Source organism: Cricetulus griseus, chromosome 2 (assembly GCF_003668045.3).
Source record: "Cricetulus griseus strain 17A/GY chromosome 2, alternate assembly CriGri-PICRH-1.0, whole genome shotgun sequence".
NCBI lineage: Eukaryota > Metazoa > Chordata > Mammalia > Rodentia > Cricetidae > Cricetulus > Cricetulus griseus.
The window spans coordinates 320,058,098-320,079,992 of record NC_048595.1 but is presented as its reverse complement, the minus strand read 5'-3'; the positions used below and the strand labels follow the sequence as shown (position 1 = coordinate 320,079,992).

The window sequence follows — 21,895 nt, the reverse complement described above, 5'->3', positions numbered from 1 at the left end:
CACTGGCTGACAAATAGAGTAAGTACTAGAAGTTGCCATTAGAAGATGGTAGGTGGAGTAGTTGGGTGGAAAAGGCAATGCATACATTTTTACCTTTGACTGGAACATTCCTGGAGTGTCCCAGGCTAAGCACCATGGCTCTGGACTGGACTCAAAGCCTTATACTCCATGCAGAATGGTTCCAGTATCACCTAGAAGTGCTTTTCTTGATTCCTTGTCACAATGTGACCAAAGTGGGCATGATTCAGATGCAAGTATTCCCTCAGGAATAGTTCTTACTACCCTGTATGATCTTTGCTAACAAACTCTTATCTCAAATGGCAGTGTGGGAGCCAATTAATTACATCCACTTTGAGCTCCTTTAAAATACATAGACCTGATTTCAGTCTGGAGAACTGGCATCCCTCAGACCATGGCAAATCCCTTATCCCTGATCATCTTGAGGTCCTGAGACAGATGTGATTAACCAACCTAAGGCTGGGCAAGAGAGAAAGGAATGGCAGCCAAGTGAAATAGTATGTCTGTCTATGGGAGCCCATCTACCATCCAGAGGCCAGACCCAGCCACTAAAGTCTTACAGAGTACCAGCCTAGGTCTACAAGCTTAATTCTTCACAAAAGAGAATCCTGGTGACATTTTCTGAGAAGGAGTATAGCTTTTCAAGCTTTCCCTTAATGGACTCTGTGTTATTCTGATCTACATTATCGACTGAAGCTTTCCCCTAAGACCTTCATGGAAAGAGAACACATGATCTCAAATTCAGACTACTCATGGATAGTGTGGATCAGTGAGCAAGACACAGCAATCATCACTAAACTATCTTAAGAGAACATAGATTTTGACAAAATTGTCTCTGGCAGATGATTCAATGCAAAGTATAACATGATCCTGATGTGGTCACTCCAGGCACATCAAGAATCTAATTATTTACCTTTAAACCTGACAAGTGAGGATGGCTAAATAAAGTCCTTAGGGGCTATAGAGATGACTCAGTACTTAAAGCACTTCCTGCTCTTCCAGAGTACCTGACTTCAGTTCCCAGCACCCACTTTGAGCAACTCACAACTGCTTGTAACTCCAGCTCCTGGGGGACCCAACACAGCTATGTGCTCATACACAGTCCCCCACATACACATAATTAAAAACATGAAAATAAATCTTAAAAAGAAAACAAAGTACTTGGTGGCGAGGGTTATTCAGGGCTTGTGCATGTTGTTGGTTGGTTTGTTTGTTTTGGGTGTATGGTGGGGATTTGCATAAAAGTCATAGGCTTTGCATTAGAGCTATCTCCTCTCCTTTGAGGATAAGGGACCATGGAAAATACATCCAGATGCAAACAGTTAGGACTCTCAACATAAGGCACTGAACAGAGGGACTCCCCCTTCCTTTCCTTAACTCCAGAGGGATGAAGTGGCTCTGGGCACATGAGTATGGAACCTCAATGCCTTAGTCCCAATTTCATTTCTACATACCTATGGAATTCTGAAAAGTTATCTTAACCTTTCTGAGGTTTATTTTATCTACAAAAATGCAGATTTCAACCACAGGTGGTTGAAAGTAATCAAATAGCATAATTTATATGAAAGTGTTCCATAAACTTTTAATACACCATCACATTTGTTCTGGAAGTGGCCACACAGTGTGTACTGATGGATTTAGATTGAGGGCATGTGGGGAGCAGCAGCAAATACAGGAAAGAGCTTCCCTTATCTGCTTGGAGGAGACAGATCATCAGAATGGAGCTGGGTGGGCATGGGAATCCCATCAGAAGTTGAACTCATGCAATGAGGTACAAATCTGGAGGTTAATATCATGTCCAGGCAGACTATAGCATCACCTACTAATTCTTAAGGTCCCCTACAATCACTTATATATTGCTAATTGTCTCCATCCTTCCTGCATTTTTCCCCTATTAAGATGATATTTGAGCTTCTACATCCCATTGGGCTTTGAAGTCTTCACTTTTCTTTCCCATAACAACTCCATACACATAATATATATTAGCATGCCTTCCATCCTGTTAATGTTTGCTGTTGGTGTATTCCATAGACTCAGTTACAATTCCCTCAAACGACTGAAGGAAACTCTTCCATCCACACAGTTCCTATTATGGAAAAGTCCATTATCTAATAAGCCTAATGCACAGGTCCTATTCTACAACAGATGATAAAGACTTGAGGCATAGTTTTGTTATTTCTTAACTTCTAACACAATGTCACATCCATAGGAAAGGTTCCAAGATTGGTGCCAGCTCTCTATTGTAAGTTTTAGCCAGGATCTTGGCATTTGGGAACACTTTCCTATACAGTAAATATTTCACAAATATGACAGCCTGAAAAACCATCCCTATTCATCTACTCTTGTTTTTTGCAGTCAGCAGGAGTTGAACCTTGGAAGACCTTGGAAGTTGTGTGAGCTAAAATGAATGGTCCAGAGGGGAGAGGGCAAGAGAGAGAAGAAAGAAAAATAAGCAGGAGAGAGAGAGAAAAAGACACACAGAGTGTGCCAGAGAGAGAGGAGAGAGGCCCTCAGCTGAGAAAAAACTTCAAGGTATTTGCTTCTAACAGAGAACACCTTCCTTTTCCCAGCACACAGGCCTTATTGTACTTGGAGTTTATAGATTTCAGAGTGTCAGTTCTCACTTGCTTGGATAAATAGGGAATCATAGAGGGGTCTCTACCTGGCTATGGAAAACCTTTGATTCTGGTATAGCACTGGGAAGAGAAAGGACCCATGACCACCAGGGCTTGGTTTTTTGTTCAAGGAGTGCAGCACAATTTTTTGTGTCCCCTAGCTTTGGAGAATGGGTTTCAGCTAGATCCTGCCTTGAATCCAGAGGTTCTTTGAAGAAAAGCTTGTAGGAGGATTTTTCTCCACCAGGCAGTGACTGGAGAGAGCTCTTGGCAACTGCAGTGATTGATGAGTCACCAGCGCAGTTTCCAGTTGTTTCTTCCACCCGGAGAACAGCAGTGATGGCTGATTTGCATCAGCACACCTCTATTTTAGGCAGGTCATGGTTGGTGTGAGGGTTTCCTGTCATGTGCCTTGAGATCTTAGTCTTTCTTGACATCTGCTCTTCTCCGTGTTGGTATATACATCTTGGGCCTGTCAAATTACTTCAGCAACATTAACAATCTGCGGTGTTAGAAAGGGGAGAACTCAGTTTTACTTGATCCCTTTCTTAGTTGAGTCTCTAAGACCCTCTGGTGCAGGTACCTGGACCAAATGCTGGCAGTGAGGCCTCATCCTGAGCACCACAGAGGCTAGCTCCATCCTTGGTAGTTTCATTTTCCTTTGCTCTTGGAGAGGGGATCATACCTTTCTGTTCTCTTTCCTGCTAATGGTCCTAATGGCCTATGCAAAATGGTATGCTCTTGTGATTCAAAAACAAACACAAAACGGTAGCGTCTGTTTGAGATGCAGGATCCTCAGTCTCACCTGACCCACTGATCCTAAATTTGCATTTTAAGAAGCCCCAGGGTGATTTGTGAGAGAGGTGAAGCTTAGTCATTACCAAGCTAAGCCAGCACCTAGCTTCTTGTGTGAACCTAATCACACATCTCTAGAAGGAGCAATTGAGGTCCCAGGAGGTGGAGTGGCCTGAGTGCTGACACTATGCTCCACTCTCCTGGGGCAGAGAAAAAACTCTCTTATGTCGCTCCTCCCCCTGTCCTGCTACCCAGCTTGCTCATTCAAATAATTTGGCATGAGACACTTGCCTGACATTCCATTGTATGTCTGACTTCCTACCAGGTGCCCTGGACAGCCAGCAGGCTCTGTGCAAGAACACATTCGATAAAATTTGAACTTACTGAGTCATCATAGATACCTAGAAGTCATGTCTTTATTTAAACGACATGCCTACAGATGGGTGTTTAAAGTGGTATGAACCCTTGTTCAGAAAATGTGAAGAAGGGAGCAAGAAAAGGTAAAAGGATGTAGCCTGGAAGTAAGAAAGGAAGGGGGTGGGGATGCTGCCACGGAAGGTTGCCTTTCCATTCTAAAAAGTAAAGATTTCACTCCCTTTTCCATTTGAATTGCTTTTAATTTGTAGGGCATTACTCTCATTTTCTCAATTGTCTTCCTAATCCTCATTCTGTTCATGAGATGCTTTCTCATTCATCCCCAGAGTTTAGCCAGCATTGTCAGGAGAGGGAGGGCTACTGATGCTATCACGTTTTCTGGAGGTAATAGTGAAGAGAAGGCCTTGGTCTTCTTCAGGTGAGCAAGGTTTTCAAATTTTGGCTCTCTGAGCTTCAGGAAGACCATTTGAAAGAAAGTGAAACAATAAGCTCAAAGATGACACTATAAGGAAGCTGTTTTTGTGTGTTATTCTTTCAAATGACCTGCCTGTTGCCCTGTCTGTGACTCAAGATTGGGGCGCGGGGGGGGGGGATAACCATGCCAAACAAAGGTAAACTTTGACTTCTGACATCTAACTCCAGCTCAAATTTGAGTAGTAGTATGGAGGGATGGAGAGAAATCCCCAGCTTCATCCCTTTGACATCTATGAGAAGTTGAAGGTTGAAAATGCTTTTCTCTAAGTGGCTGGACTGGAAAAAGAAAAAATGGCTGAGTAACTTCCTCCTCTATCACCATCATAGACTGCATGGCTACCATGGAAATTTTTTGAGTGTTGAATATATGGTTGGAGTTATCATCCCAAGGAGCTTATATTCTGCAGACCTGGGGTAATACATTCTCTTTACTACTACACCATATTGGGCAAAACACCAAGGGGAAGCATAGTATGATGTTGAAAGGGTAGCACAGTCTACTTCCTGACAGCACAATTCTTACCTAGACCACGTTTTCATCCATAAAATTTTGAGTCCCCCTATAATCAAGAGATAAAATCCCAGAGTCTAATTGGCTTTGCACCACACATCATCTCAAAAAACCCAGCAGCAGCCACGGGGATGGAGGCCTCTGCAGTGTGCATTGTAGGTAGCCAACTCTCACAAACCATAGGAGATGAGGAAAGGATGAGGGAACTGGGAATACAGTTGTGTTAGTCAATTTTTTCCTTGCTGTGACAAAATGCCTAAGGGAGAAAAAAAAATAGAAAGGGGAAAATCTTGCATACTTACTTTGGACCCATGATGGCTTCAAGGGAGGTGCCTGATCTTAATGACTCCAATGCCTTGGGCCTGAGACAAAGGCAAAGAGAATAATTCCTGGCAGAGCAAAGCAGCTCCCAGTCCTCTTCTTTCTCCTTTCCTTCTCCTGTCTTCCTTCCTTTTCTGTGGTAGGCTTCAGTTTTTCTAAGTTTAATGCTTATAGATAAATGATGGGAGATGTCCTTTTGTATATATTTTTCTCTTATTGGTCGATGACTAAAACACTGGCCAATAGAGGCAGAAGATAGGTGGGGTTAGGAGACCAAGAGAATTCTGGGAAGAGAGGCTACCAAGAGATGCTATGTAAAGACCAGGAAGATAGGACGCACCAGGCATTCTCTGGTAAGATAAGGCCATGTAGAAATACATAGATTAGTAGTTCTGGATTAATAATTATGAGAGCTAGCCAGTAAGAAGCCTAAGCCATCAGCCATTGGCCAACAGTTTAATAATTAATTTGTCTCTGTGTGCTTATTTGGGGCTGAAGGGTGGCAGGAGTTGGTGGGACGAAGCCTCCAGCAACAGACAAATTTGAAGCAGGAAGTAGAAAATGCCTGTGCGACATTTAGTCTGAATTTCCCTTATTATTTACATCTTACATTAGTGCATGACATGCTTGTCATAATTGATGAACCAATAGAGAAAAACCAGTCATTAAAGATCATAGTTTATATTTGGGTCCACCTTTTGTGATGTATACATCTTGACAAATATATAATGTTATGTCTCCATAACATTACGTGATACTGAATAATTTAGTTGTCTTAAAAATTGTATATTCTGCTCATTCATTTCTCTCTTCCCTCAAATCCCTAGAAATGATAACTTTTCTAGAAAGGTGATAATGGAAGCATACAAACGTGGTATTTTCAGGTAGGCGTAACATTAGGCAGAATGCAACTACATATTTTTCCTGTTTTTATGTCTTCATAGCTTACTTCTTTTTATTGCCAAATACTATTCTATTGTATAAATAGAGTGCAGTTTACCTGTACTTGTCAGAATGAATTCTCCAAAGTTCATGATTGCCTTGACAGCAGCACTGGGGGGTTAGAAACTCTAAACTGTGATTAAATCATAGAATCTCTATTTTCATGAATGGATCAATGATGTTACTATGGAAGTAGGTGGAAGCTCTGTCTTCATGGATGGATTAATGATGTTACTATGGAAGGGGGTGACTTATAAAAGGATAAGTGTGACATGCTTCCTCCCTGCCCCTGCCTCATGCTGTCTTGACTACCTACTCCTATATCATAGCATGATATAATAAGAAGGCCCTGATCTTTTGATTTGCTAGCTTCCAGGAAAACAATATTCTTTATAAAATTTCCAGTCTGTGGCATTGTAGTCCAGTGGAACAAAACTGACTACAGTACTATCCACTAGCATACTGAAGGACACTATATTCTTAGATTTGTCCTCAGGACTAGTTTGGACTTCCACCTAGTGTCTTTAAAGGACAGCCATAACTGTCGTCCTTTTTTATGGTAGCATAAGCAACTGCTGCTCCAACATGGAGAAGATGGAGTTCAGAATGTGTTTGGTCAACACTGGTTGTGTATCTGCTCTGCTAATGAACCCACTTGCTGCCCTGGCCTCCAAAGCCAGTTGTCTGCATTTCTAAGATTTCTAGACATCATGTCTAGATTTTCACAATGCAGTGACCACTCAGACTAAGAGTGGTTTTTTCTCGTGTTTCGAGAAATAATAGACAGGTGCAGCCTGAATTTGAAGTTAGATATCTTCAAGTATAGGTGGGTGTTTGCCATTATCCATAAAACAAAAATAGAAAATGTAATAGCAACCTAGAGGGACAATTCTATGCTGGAAGGTAATGGTCCTGATCCTATGTGGTCAGTACCAGGGAAGGTTAAGCTAAGTCAGAGACGCTTAGGTTGTATTGTAGGCAATGCATGGTTGACTGTATTGATCTTTAAAATGTATAAAAGGGCCCTCTCAAGGTATGTTGTATTGTAGTTTATAATCACCCTCTTCCCAGCCATGTGGCTCTTTTGAGTAAGCTTCTACCAGGCATTCTATGGGAGCGCACATTCTGGTTGCAATTGGGTTGGTCTAGAGGAGTCATGGATTGAGTTGAGTGAGTAAGGTACAAAGGGGAGATTTGGTCTCATGGAGTGTGGCTAGTGTAACAATTAAATTATCATGCTATTCTAGACCACAGACAGTTTGTACCCTGGGTATGAAAGAAAGTCTATGTTTACAGGGTGAGATCCAAAACCAAAACCTGCCATATTAACCTAACTTGTTTACTTCTTCTGAAAGCTACTCAGGTCTTCAGTCCAACATTCATAGCTATCCCAGAAGTCCTTGGAAGGACATAGATGATCAGAGTGTGAATTTAATACACCCCTCCTCCCTGGATGCATGCATTGGTTCAGAGATAGACCAGGACATTGAACTAGGCGAGACAGATGAAGCATCATCCCAGATAAGGGTGATGACCCAGACTCAGTTCATGTGCTGTCACCAATCTATAACATTGTTTATAGATCAACAAGATTCCAGCAACAGCTACACAGTTTCCAAAATGAAAGCTCTGTTTTGCTACTGCTGTTACCAAAGTCAGAGAACCTAACAAAGATATCATTGTACCTGTGCTGGACAATTTTATGTCAACTTGACACATGCTAAAGTAAGTCATCTGAAAGGAAAGAATCTCAATAAAGAAATTGCCCAAGTTAGATGGGGCTGTAAGCAAGTCTATAGGGCATTTTCTTAAGTAGATATTGATAAGGCAGGGCCCAGTCCATTGTGGGTGGGGTTGTCCCTGGGCCCTGGGCTGGTGACCCTGGTTTCTATAAGAAAGCAGACTGAACAAGTCAGGAGCAAGCCAATAAGCCACAACCCTGTATCTGTATCAGCTCTTACCTCTGGCCCTACTGCTCCTGTGCAGGCTCTAGAATCTGCCAGCTATCTAGAGAGCTTTGGGATAGAATCAGAAACTGAGAGATCTTAGATCTCATGGGAAAGAATATGATGATTTGGAACTCTAGGGACAGAAATTTTTGTTAATCTCTTCTGTACAGCTGTACCCTTCCAGACAGTCCCAACACAGTTCATGAAACCTTCTGAAGCCTCCTGGTTCTGTGTCCTCTCTCCCTTCTTCATCTCTACTTCTCTACCTCTTCCTCTCCCCAAGTCTCTTTCTCCCTCTTTCTCTCTCTCTCTGAATATGTGTATGCAGGTGTCCTTTGAGCCAGGGTCCACTTTGTTCTGTCTGGGTGACTCACTGACATGGCTAGGTTGGCTAACCAGCAAGCTCCAGGGATCTGCCTGTCTCTTTCTTTCCCAGTACTTATGTTACAGATGCATACTGCCACATATGTTTACATGGGTGCTGGGGTTTGAATCCAGGTCCTCAAAGTCATGGGACAGCACTTTACCAACTCAAACATCTAGCCCGACCCTGGTTCTCCTATTTTCTTTTGTATTCCAAATCACACTCCAGTCTCTGATAAAGTTTTATATGAGGGTTTGCTTTAGACTCTGAGAGCACAGGCTAAGCAGACAGAAGGAGATGATGTCATCAGTCACCAGTACATCCCTTATGACCATGGATGCGATGCAAAGACCAGGTAATTTTGTGAAAATTAAGCAGATACTAGAAGATACTAAAGGTCATCAAACTTGACATGGGAGGGCCCCTTACCTCTTCTTTCTTATTTAATTGAGTGAAGTGGAGGTTCCTTATACATAGCATTCTGTGGTTGGTAGATGGACACATTAGGACAGATCTCCTCCAATATTGTCACTTGTATTTGCATGTTCTACACACATACGCTCATAGTCTTATAATAAATTGCCTCTTTGAACATATGTTACCATGTGGGCTCCTGCTACCTACCACCAGTCACATCCTAAGTGATACCTGCTCACCCTGTCAATGAAGTACTTTGAGAAACCATCACTGGAATTTTTGTGCTTTAAACTATTAAAGCAATCAAAAATGGGTTAAAAAGTAAGGGCATAAGTAAGGTCTACAGCTATGCATAACAGGCAACTTATTTCTATTTTATTTTAAAAATACACAGCATACAATGCCCTTTAACAATTCTGGAAGTTCTCTCAAATTCAAGGTAAACAATGCACCCTAATAAGAATAGTTTAAGAGTTAATCTCTGCCAGGCCAGCTTCCCTCTAGATGATGGATTTGTTAGTTAATCATTCTGAAGCCAGGATTAGAGCACAGTCCACAGTTTAATAAACTATTCATTTCTAACAGTGCTGAGCGCTTTCATGGGCTTTTTACTTTTCTACCATAAACAGGACTATAAATTATATTAGTAATTGTTTTTGAAAAGGACGTCAAGACTTCCGCTCTAAAATGGAGATCTGAGCCTGCACATTAGCTGCACCCCCCAGTTCCTATTGAAATGACACAAAACATGTGAATATGATGAAAAGTTATTCTGAAAAATGGTAAAGAATTTCTTCTTATAGGAGGATACCTTGGAGAATTTAGCAAAAAACTTTTTGAGGTGAGGGAGCTGAGTATACCCAGAAACATTCAGGTATATGTTTTGAATGTTTTGAACACGTGCTCCATAACTTTTAGGTGAGCATGTCCAGAATCATGTCCGCCATCTTTTATTCCATTTAAGCTAAGCATGTTTGGGAATGTAGTCCTTAAACACAGCACGTTCAGGAATGTTTCCATCCTAAAGTCCTTTCCAATGAATATACAGAAGCTCCCTTAAGGAAAAAAATTCCCATGCTTCCTTTGTTCTGGGAAGGCACTGTACTGCAAATAATACCAGTGCTTGCTTGCCTTACCTGCTGTAGTGACAAATCTTCACTCCCATATTTCTTGGTTCTGCTTCTTTGGCTTCCACTGACATGAGAACCCATTGCGGTCATCTGCGATAGGAATAGACACAGGGAATAACCGACTATCCCAAGGGTAATTTACTAGAGTAAGCTAGTACGAGGAGAACCCCACTTAAACTTGAGCAGATTGAACAGGGTTGTGAAGTCTAGTATATCAGGGGTTGGGGCAGTAGGGTCTTTGGTGCCCCACTAGCAAAGTCTTTGTGGAAGCTGTCTCCTATTTGGGTTCTCCTACCCCATGGGAGGAGGAGATGGTGGCCTACATAACCTTGTCACCACAGCAAACACAGGAAAAATAAAAATCATGAAACAGGAACAAGAAGAAAAGAACAGCAAAGTCTGCAGAGATGCTTCGAGCCTGAGTGACCCCTCCCCCGCTTCCCCGGTTGCATTCACTTCCCGTGGCCATTGTTAGAAACTGGAAAACAATTTCCAATCATTTGCCAGGGGCTGCAGAGCAATTTTCCCCCATCAGGAAACAGTTTGAGCTTGGCTGATTGTATGGAAAAGGCAAAACTGCACTAGACCTGCAGCTGTTTGGGAGAGAAAGGGTCCCTTTTGCCGCTCAAAGGTTACGACCATAGATTCTAGGGCACTGATTGAAGTTTATTGATTTTCAATTGATGAAGTACCGACAATGCTGGGTGGTAAAATTACATCCCTTAACTTTAGAGAATACTGTTTCTCATCCCAGACTCACTCTTAAAGTTGACAGGTGAATGGGTTTCTGGTAAGCATTTGTTACATTTTTCAATCTGGACACTAAATTGGTAGGTAGCAATAATATGAGGGTAATTATAGGAATCAGAAGGACCTTATGTCTTGCAGAAGCCTGGATGTGTTAGGAAGCAGGCTGTTTTTACTTGTGAATTCACATTAGTTTGCTCGAGAGGAAAGTGGGTACCAAAGAAGTGGATTTAATTCAATTAAAAGAATGTGTATGCAGGTTTTCTGTGAGGCAAGATACAGTGCAGAAGGTCACAGGAATGAGGGCCACTTTCTCTCATTCCCTCCCATTTCCTCCCATTTAACTACCTCGTCATTAATTCCATAAAATCCACCAGAGAATTCTCTGCTCCCAGGGGTCTATCCTTTCTCACTTCAGTTGCAAACAGCACTTCCCAACAGATGAGTAAGTTTTATTCCCCTTGCTGCTGGGGGTGGAGGTGAGGAAGGAGAAACTATTCCTCTGAACTGGTTTCTCGAGTTGTCTTTTTCCATATTCATGAGCCAGCCTCCTCCCATCTCTCTGCAAGACGTTCTATAGCAGAACACTCATTAAAATGTACCTTGCAAAAAAGCCTGAGCCTTCAACCTCTGAATCTCAGTGTCTTTATCTGTAGAATGGGATTAATAATTCATCCACCATGGGGTTATAAAAATAATTGATAAGATAACAACAATGAAAACATGTTTTAAGATCATACGATCTTCAGGGCACAGAGACAGAGCAAACTACCGTGGCAAACTCAGACTGGGAATCTAGCATCACCGTTCACAGCATGATTCTGGCTGATCTTTTAAATCTTTATTTTCATAGATTTCCCTGTTGGTAAATGTAGATATGAGTATCCAGTTCTTAATGGATGCATTGGTACACAATATGTTGCTATTATCAGTTTAGCATGTCCTTGCCCTATAGAAGAGCTTTTCTGTGTCCTCCATAAAGAAACTATCAGTATGTGCAATGGTCCATATGGAAGAGATATGGTGTGTGGGAGAAAATGCAGGCCAATGTAGAATCTGATCCATTTTCATGTTGGGCCTGCAGCAAAGGAAGAAAGCTCAGGTGAAGTCTTGGAATTAAGAAAAACTGAAGGATTGAATGGACTGGAAATACCCACAGCACCAGCTGTAGCACGGGGGAGGTACATGCTATTTCTCGCTGCAGTTTTGGGCCTAGCTTTGCCATTCCAAACTCTTGTGGATCTCAGTCCCCGATCTCTGATATTGATACCTGAGAGGTATGTGACTATCCATCCACAAAAGGAATGCTGTGTGAGCTGGATGGAGAAGCAGCACAAATAGCCACTGTGTGTTCTAGTCAGACTAAGTCTATCAGGGATTTTAAGGACTAATGAGATTTTGATATTCCCCATACCTTATCATTCATAAGCCATATGTAAGACTAGGAAACAAGCAGTTATCAAGTATGGTGGTACACACCTACAATTCTAGCACTTGGGAATTGGAGGAAGTAGCATCGTAAGTTCATGACCAGCCTGGCTCTTTTATGGAAGAAAAAAAAGTAATAAAACCCGTTAAAAAACAAAAAAACCCTAGCTATGCTGAACTGAAATTTGAATTTTTTTTCCGTCTCCTGACATTGAGATGAGTTCCTCAAAGGAGTCTCCCAGCATCTCAGTGCCTCTAGCATGGCCTTAGCTGTCTGGAGGGCATTTAAGCAATCCCACCTTACCCTCTCGGCCATGGCCACCACCCATGTCATCTCTCTTGCTCTGGAAGAAGGTCCTTTAGCTGTCCCTCGGCAGCCTCTGCCACCAGGCCTCATCTCTTCTTATGCTGAAAGCTGTCTGGTTTCTGCCAATACAGAGAAATTAGAATATGCTCTGCACTGGGGAAGTAAAACAGAATGGGTTCTGTTGGGCTCTAAACCTAGACCTTAGGCACAGTATGAAGGTGTTGACCCTGCTGGCCTTGATCCTCCTCCAACAAAAGCTGAGAACTGTGTGGAGGTGTGGAGCCCAGGAATCAGAGCCCCAAATATGGCTTTATATCCTGGCTGCTTTGCCTTGCAGACTCTCAGTGTTCCTTACGGGATTATTTGTAAAGAGTAGCTGCAGGGGTGGAAAGTGGAACAACAGGGGTTCAAAGCCAGCATGTGATAGGTGGGAGCTTTGGTTTATAAAGAAGTGAGTTCCTGTGGCATTCAGATATGCTCATGCCTTTCACCTACCACCACTTCTGCTTTTCCTATAGCAAACTCTGGGCTGAATCCTCACCACCACAGAGTGTGCCACAGAAAAACAGACCAATATGCCATATGATGGGAAATCCCTTAACGAAATAGGTTGACAGGATCATGGAGGCCCAGAATCTCCATGACAGGCATCCACATGGGGAGACTCAGAGAATACAATAGAACAGCTCCAGGCAAATGCAGGAACTGCAGAACCAGGAAGCCTGGTCCAGTCCCCATCAGAGAACAAAGGCCCAAGAGGGGAAGGGAGCAGCCCTTTCATTTTATTCTTCTTGTTTTATCCCATGGTGGATTGGGTAGTGTTGGTATACAACAAGGGAGGGTCTTCCCACTCAGTTAACCTATCTCAGGGCTCAAGCAGCAGGCATGTTTAAGCTCTAAAATTGACAGCAATGGCCTGATCTGGGCTTCTGGAGACCAGCTAGTTCTCCTAGGGCAAGTAAGTGAGGAAAAGAGATAAAGATGCCCTGGAGTCATGCAAGCAAGATTTTCTAATGGAATCCACTAGGTGTAGAGAATTGCTTGAAAGGGAGACACTCTAGTTTGACTTGCAAGAGAAGGGCATTTTTGTACCTGTAGCCTCTGTTTCAACAATTTAAAAAGATAGAAAGATCACAGACTCAGAAAATGTTTACCAGCATTTAGATTTATTTAATCATAATTCTAGTCATGGGCGCTGCAATGACTCTGCATAAATGGATGCTAGAAGAGTCTCTAACCAACCCAGGGACAGACATGTCTAGTTCTCATTCCATTCCTAATGGCCAGGGACTTTACAAAGGTAACTCCAGAGTGACATGGAACAGGAGAAGCCCTGTATTTGGGATGGCCTAGCACTGGAGAGTCTTAATTTGTTTATAAAAGAGGCTTGAATTCTCATTTGGTTCTCCCTTAGTCCACCAGGTGCTATAGCTTGTTCTGGTCCCAGTGCCCAGCTTGGTGTTTGCTGTATAGTGAGTAGATAGTTACCTGTTACCTGAAGAGGAGTATTGTTTATCAACAATAAGTGACATATTCCTTGATTCTTCATTAGCAGCATGTTGAAATTAATACAAATAAGCACCAAGTTAGAAAATCTGCACAGAGGCAACATTAAGCCTAAATATTATACTTAAAAATTAGAAAGTGAATTTGATGTCTTTGCTCTAGCTTCTACGGAACATATCCCCTCTCCAAACAGGAGCTGGTTACAAACTCTCCTCTTGCTTCACAGTGAAAGCTTCTATTATTGAGAAGTCTCACAGGAATATCAGGTCAAAAGTGTCGGGTACAGACTCCTGCCAAGGCAATGTGCTAACCTTATTGAGGCTGCTACTATTTCACCCTGAGAAAATTAATATTCAGATCTCATTCAAATGAAGCTTTCAGGGGAAACTGCCCAGTACATAACAATTGATTTTTCTGAAGAGCACCACTAGTTACAGGATATTTACTCCAGTTGGTAGTCTGGCGGCCTTCTGATATATCTGAACCATATTTAGAGGGAGATATGAAAAGCAGGACAGTATGCAGAACTATAATCAGGAGGTGAATGATAAGATCATTAAAAAGAAATAAAGCAGAATCCAGCTAAAAGTACAATCCAAACCCTGAGAAGTGGAATCCTAAAACAGAGAACCCAGTGGGGTTAGATAGCATGATGATATGAGATATCGAACTTCATCTTCCACTTGAAGATTCAGCTAGCAAAGATACTTTCAGAGTAGGTTAAACAAAGGGTTCCTGTTTGAAAACAAGGCTGTGTTGGTGATGGTGTGATGGTGAGAGTTTACAGCAAAGGAAAATCCAAAAGCAAAACAAAAAGATGCAGCATCTTTTCTGGGTGTCCTTCCTAACATCTATCCACAGGTCTTCATCACTGATGTTTCCCTGAATCCTTTCTGGGATCCAACCAGCAGCTGCAAGCTTTCAGACAAAAGATACGCTAAGGCTCACCAGCGACCACATCTACAGCGACTGCCATATAAACACTACCAGGAATAGAAAGGGCCAGACAGGAAAGGAAAGAAGTCTAGCTTATAGTGGCTAATTAAAGAATTACTTTGGATTAAAATGTGCTCACAGGGTTTGCACCAAAGATTACAGCCATGGGAATACTTGATTGTGATGTACCACAGTCATTAACTCCTGAAGAAGAGTTTTGTAGGGGGTGGGTAGACATTGGAGCCTAAAGCTTAAAGTTCGAGATATAATTCATCTTTTGGTAAAGCATGAACACTAGTAAGATAGAAGAAATAAAGAATAACACACATCCATCAAAATACCACATGACCTGGAGTTTGAACACCGGCAGACCAAAGACAGCATTCTCTGTAACTGAAATTCTCTGTAACAAAAATCTTTGAGCAGGGGACCTTCCACATGACCATAAAGAATACAAATGACAGAAGAGGGTTAGACAAAGAGAAGGATGAAAGGGCAGGAAGCAGGCCAGACCAGGGCTGAGACACTTCTGAAGCCACAGCTTGCTGGGGTTTTTTCACCAATTCAAGTAGAGGGAGAAAATGAATAAGAGGTAACATCCGAACGGCCAGTGTTTCATCTGTAGCTGTTCATGGGACTTAGGTTAACAGTTGTACAAACTGCATGTGGTTCTCATTCCAGCACAGACAACAACATACAACTTAATGTTAGACATTTGTGTCCTCAAGTTTCTTGGCCACTCCCACCACAGGAAAATCTGTGGGGGCCAACTTCTTCCCCCAGCCCCAGCTGTTTCTTGTGGCTTGCTGCTCCACCCACCCGACCTCCCTCTGCTCTTCTTGTGTTCATCTAACCCCCTCCTACTACAAGTACCAAGGAGCTGCCAAACCCACTCCCAAATTCCACTGCTTTTTAAAGCCTTGAGATGGGGCTCTCCCTTGTCTCAATGTTTTCTACAAAGCCTAGGAGGAAAGGCTATAGTAATCACAGGGAGACAAACCTTATATGGCTTTTCTAAACCAATAAGAAAGCCTTTCCTGAAAAGAGCCTTCCCTCTTCCTGGCCTAACAATTCAAACACTGGGTAGTTTTTTTTTTTTTCAGGAATGGTATCTATTTTACAAACTACTGTTTCACTTATTTATTTATTTATTTGTTTGTTTGTTTTTCGAGACAGGGTTTCTCTGTATTGCTTTGGAGCCTGTCCTGGCACTCACTCTGTAGACCAGGCTGGCCTCGAACTCCCAGAGATCCACCTGCTTCTGTCTCCCGAGTGCTGGCATTAAAGGTGTGCACCACCAATGCCCGGCTTCTACTATTTTAAATACTCTTAAAAAATAATGATTCTCAATGGTGGCCACATCATTCAATCCCATGAATAATACTTTAATAATTCAGCCACTCTAATTTTTTTTTTGCTTCAGTGACTACTTAGAAGGTAATACATAGCCATAGAAATTTAAATATCATAAGGATATATAAAAAATTAGTTAGAAATTAATGGCCCTAATGCCAGCTGTTTGAGGTACAAAGGAAATATCAAAACCCGACAAGAGTTTTTGCTAGACATTTGTAAAATAAACAAATAAATAATCCTGAATTCATTCCATGCTGTTGTTGTCTATTGCTGAACATTCACCTCAAGGTAACTGTGATTTGACGTATTTTACAGGGCTAGATGGAATGGATGGAAACTCTACAAAGCAACAGTATTAACAGGATTTTATTATCAAAAAGGCCTCAGTTGAGCTGATGTCCTCATTCATTTGAACCAAGACAAGAAGATCATTTTGAATGTCCATGGTTCAAAACTGCCATTTTTTTTTTTTTGGCACACACCACATGTGTGCCTTCAAAAGCAACTGTTTTCTCACTACTCCTCCATGCCAACCTTTTCATCTACCAGTGGCTCTCAATCCTCCAACCCTTTAATATAGTTCCTCATATTTTGGTGACCCCCAAGCACAAAATTATTTGTTGCTACTTCGTAACTGTAATTTTGCTATTGTTATGAATTATAATGTAAATATCTGTTTTCTGATGGTCTTAGGTGACTCCTGTGAAAGAGTCATTCAACCCCAAAGGGGTCGTGACCCACAGGTTGAGAACCACTGGTCAGACCATACTTACAAAACAATTTTTTTTTGTAATTCACAAAAGTTTTTTAATTCTCTGTAAAAGATATTGAAATGTTTTAAAGTTGAAAACTTTATACACAGCTACAGTAAAATAGTGCATATGGGATTACTCTGGCCTTTATAATATATAATAACTACATCAAAGTTAGGGCCCCAAATTACAGAACTTCAGAAGAATCAGAGTGTGAACAGGACAGCTCCAACTCCAAAGAGCACAGTCATTAAAAAAGAGATGCACTGGCAGGGGTCACTGAGCAGGGACCTTTTTTCATCTTTCCTCTCAGTGTGTTTGTCAAAGAGCAAATACCATGGTGCAATGATTGCATCAGTATCTCTGGAATAGAGAGAGGATTTGGAGTTTGGAGAGACCAAGAGATCCAGGCAGAGGCACAGAGAAGTAAAAGCTTCTTTACTCAGTCTCCCATGCAAAGTTTGGCTGACTGGGAAGGAGCTAAGCCACCAGGCTTGATGTGGCTTCTGAAGGAAGGCAAAGCTGAGCAGTGCACTGTTGCTTGGAGCCACCAGGGATGAGTGGCCTGGATAAGCACCATATACTCAGTAGAGATCTATAATAGACAGAACCCTGAGTCACACAGCCTGCTCTAGCCAGCCTTCCCACAGTGTGATTTTACTAGACTATCTCTAGCTGTTAGAGGAGAAATAATTCTCTGTGGAAAGTTCTAATGTCATCTATACCACCAATCTTTTCATCATTTATAATCTCCATACTAAAGAATAGACACACCAGGAAAAACTCATTAGATATGCTACAAAAGGGGAGGAAAATGCTTAAAGGAAAAATGAAGAGTATACATGCACCTGGTTATGATTCAACTACTGGAATTATCAAGCACTGTTGCTAAAATATGCATTCAAGAACATTTAAAAACATCGATGAAAGGATGGAGAATGCTACTCAAGAACTAGGACCTATAAAGTTATCCAACTACAAAAGATGATAATCGAAATAAAGATTTAATAACTGGTTATTAATGGAAGAAAAGACATAGTAGACGTCAATACTGGCAAACCAAAAGAAAATGTAATAGAAAACGTATCAATTGACACACACAAGGATTTTAGAGGATTAAAAATACAGAAAAAAAGCAAAGGAGATACACAACAAAATTAAAAGGCAAGACATAGGTATAATAAAAAAATAGAAATGAGACAATGAGGCAGAAGGAATATTTGAGAAAATATTTACTAGCAATTCTCCAATATTCTAGAAGGTTATAAAATTACAAATTTATAAACTCCATTATTCCAAACCAAATAATGTAGAAAGGCTGGATAAATAGTACAGAGAGAATTGGAATTTGGTGCCTAGGACTCATATCCTGAGGCTCACAACTGTAACTCCAAATCTAGGGTATCTGATATCCTTTTCTGGACTCCTTGCAGGCATGGCCACATACAAGGGACACACACACACACATACACACTGTAAATCTTTTAAAATTAAAAAAAAGAAAACAACTAGTAAATGCATTGTAATAAAAGTCCAAGTGAAAGGTGAGAAGGAACACAGGAAGGAGAGACATGTGCACAGACAGACAGAACCTTTGAAACAGCAGAAGGAAAAAGGAAAATGATGCATTATCTTCAAAGGAACATGAAATACACTAGCAACGTGTGTGTGTGTGTGTGTGTGTGTGTGTGTGTGTGTGTGTGTGTGTGTGTGTAAATAAAATAGAGTTTAGTGATACATTTTAAATATTAAAAGGAACAACTACTAATCTAAAAATTCTATGTCCAGCCAAAATATTCTTTTTTAATTAATTTTTTTCATTTATTTTACATACCAACTACAGTTTCCCCTCCTTCCACTGTTCTTGTTCCCTCCTTCTACCTCCCATCTATCTACCCCCACCCACTCCTCCTCCATTTAGAATGTGGTACCATGAGAGTCAACAAAGCAAGGCATATCAAGTTGAGGTAGGACCAAGCTCCTCCCCCGCATAGGGAATAGGTCCCAAAAAGTCAGCTCATGTGCCAGGGACAGGTCCTGATCCTACTGCTAGGGGCCCCCAAAGCAGACCAAGCTACATAACTGTCACCCAAATGCAGAAGGCCTAGGTCAGTCCCATGCAGGCTACTTAGCTGTCAGTCTAGAGTCCATGAGCTCCCACTAGCTTGGGTCAGCTGTCTCTGTGGGTTCCCCCATCCCAATCTTAACCCCCCTTGTTCATACACTCCCACCTTCCCTCTTCAACTAGACTCTGGGAGGTTATCCCAGTGCTTGGTTGAGGATCTCTATGTCTGCTTCCATTAGTTACTGAATGAACAACTAAAATATTCTTGAAAAGCCGGGCGTTGGTGGCACACGCCTTTAATCCCAGCTTTCGGGAGGCAGAGACAGGTGGATCTCTGTGAGTTCGAGGCCAGCCTGGTCTCCAGAGCGAGTGCCAGGATAGGCTCCAAAGCTACACAGAGAAACCCTGTCTCGAAAAACCAATATATATATATATATATTATATAATATATATATATAATATGTTTCTTGAAAAGTTAAGATAAGGGAGGATCTGGAAGGACTTGAAGGATAGGAAAGAGTGTGATAAAGGTACTTTTATTCACAATGAATTAAAAATGTTATGATGATATGAAGATGTTTAGGACAACAACCAAGAAGCTTAATCACTAGAATAAATACATCAAAAGATATACAAAAGGGATTTCTCCAGGCAGAGCAAATGGTTCAGATGATAAATGGTAATCTAAGAAGGAATGACGATGACTCTGAAAGCTAATAACATAGGTAAATACATCTAAATGAATATGGACTGAGAAATGAGCAACCTTAGTGTCTTGGGTGATTTAAATGGTATATTTAAAATGAATGAGAAAATTAGCACAAAAGATAAATGGGTTAAACTGGGACCTTGTGTTGGAATGTCTTTATATTGTTCAGGAAGTGGTAAAGGTTCTAATCAATGTTATTCTGAAATGGTTCAAGAACTCTTGTAATCTCTAGGGTAATGGCTTCGAAAAGAAAAACACAGCAAAAAGGGCTAAAATAATGAGCAACTACAAAATAAGAGAACAAAATAGAAAAATAAAAATAATTCTATAAGAACAATGATACAGATTAAATAAGACAAAAAGAAAAGAGAGACATGTAGGAAAAAACAGAGGTAGGGAGAGACAGACACATAGACACACAGATTCTTTAAGGCAGCAAGGGGGAAATTTTAATAAAATTATATTAATAGTCACATTAAGTTATGTGACTTGACAATTAATTGACAATGAATATAGACAAAGATGCAATTAAATTCTTCTCACAACAGATACATTTTATTTATAAGGACAAAAATATCAAGAGAAAATGGAGCAATGTTAAGCTATTTAAGAAATCAAATAAACTGGAGAGTATACTCATATTCAATTTAGCAGACTTTACAGGAAGAGATATTACTGATAAAAACATAAATTCATATGTACTAATGCCATGAAATGAAATAGTTAAATAGACATATATGTGGAAATCTGATGGATCTAAAAGTTGAAGTAGACTCAACTCTGACAATAAGACAGGACAAGTAGGTTAAAATGTAAGTAATCACATACAGTAGATTCTAAGAACAAATTAATGCATAGCGCCATGCTGGAGAACTGATATGCCTAACTACTGTAGAATGGACACTCTTATCAAGTATATCTATGATAGCTACAAAACATGACTACATATTGGTTCTGATGGAGGTATCAACACATTTCAAAAGATGTATAGTAGAAGGTAGCAAGGAAAAATCCTCCTAACCTTGGCATCAGAAGTCTGGAGCATCACCCCAGTTACACACCTCATTCAGCTAGTATATAACTGTTCTACTCTCAGCTGTCCTATCCATTAACTTAACCTCACTTTGATTATGCATGTACTTGCTTATCTAATAACTATTGCCATATAGTTTAGCACTCATTGTAAATGGCTCTCAGGTTTTCTGTTTTTTGTTCATGTTTCTTGCAAGCTTTTTCTCGGCAGATCATTATTTTATCCAATACTCATCATCTCATGCCTCTAAATATCTTCTCTGCTCTTTGCCTTGCCTATGACTTTGTGTTCCAGCCATGCAATTCATCCAAACACTGAGTCTGTTCTGAGTGTTCCATGAAAACAAGGCACTATACCAGGCACCGGGCAGACTGCAAGGTTGTATAGGTCTTACCTGATGCCCTCAAAGAACCAATAATCTCTTACAGATGACATGGGCACAACATGACCATTTTATATTCCCCCAAACTGTGGGACAACGGCTGTGGATGTGGCCGTTCTGTTAAGTTCTGAGAGAGGAAAGCTTTATGTCTGCCTTGGCTAGTCAGGAAGGGCATCGTGAATACATGGCATCTGAGATGGGCCTTATGGACTACAACAGGGCATTCTGGGTGGAGCAGAAACCTGGTGCACACTCTTGACTTGGTGCACTGTTTCCTGACTAACTGGCCAAGTAGGTTTCTCCTGAAATAGATTGACTTCTATAACCAGAGAAGACTGCTCATTAGGACTCTGAAAAAGGTGTTCCCCAAAGAACAGAATGCAGGATGGTTGCAAGTTAAATTACGGGGCTCTAGGTAAGCAATCTACCATGGAGGTACATCTCCAGCCTCTAAATCCACCAGAGGATCACTGCTAGCAGAAGCTCTCACCTACCATGTATACAAAAGGCCCTCTTCCAGCTCAGGAGAAGAACCCTCTGTAATGTGTCTGCTTTGGTGCTTTTTTTTATGACATCATTTACTGCCTATTCAAAATTGAGTAAAACAGTTACCGTGTGTGTGTGTGTGTGTGTGTGTGTGTGTGTGTGTGTGTGTGTGTGTGTGTGTGTGTGTGTTTAAAGACTTGAAAGAGAAAGGGAGGATGACAAGGAATCTGAGGTAACTTTAAATTTATTTCAGCAGAGATGGAAGGACCTGAAACTC

The 21,895-nt window shown here is 41.1% G+C and overlaps 1 long non-coding RNA gene across 6 annotated transcripts in view; it reads right to left on the bottom strand.

Moving 5' to 3' along the window:
• The window catches only part of LOC103163005, a 166,898-nt gene that overhangs the window by 68,458 nt on the left and 76,545 nt on the right, over window positions 1-21,895 (bottom strand). For 5 of the 6 annotated variants that reach the window (XR_003482520.2, XR_004768517.1, XR_004768518.1 and 2 more), the window contains exon 3: window positions 9,918-10,001. This is a non-coding gene — a long non-coding RNA (uncharacterized LOC103163005). Of the gene's footprint in view, window positions 1-5,086; window positions 5,151-9,917; window positions 10,002-21,895 lie in introns of those variants that run through there. The other variant, XR_003482521.2, reaches the window with a different exon arrangement.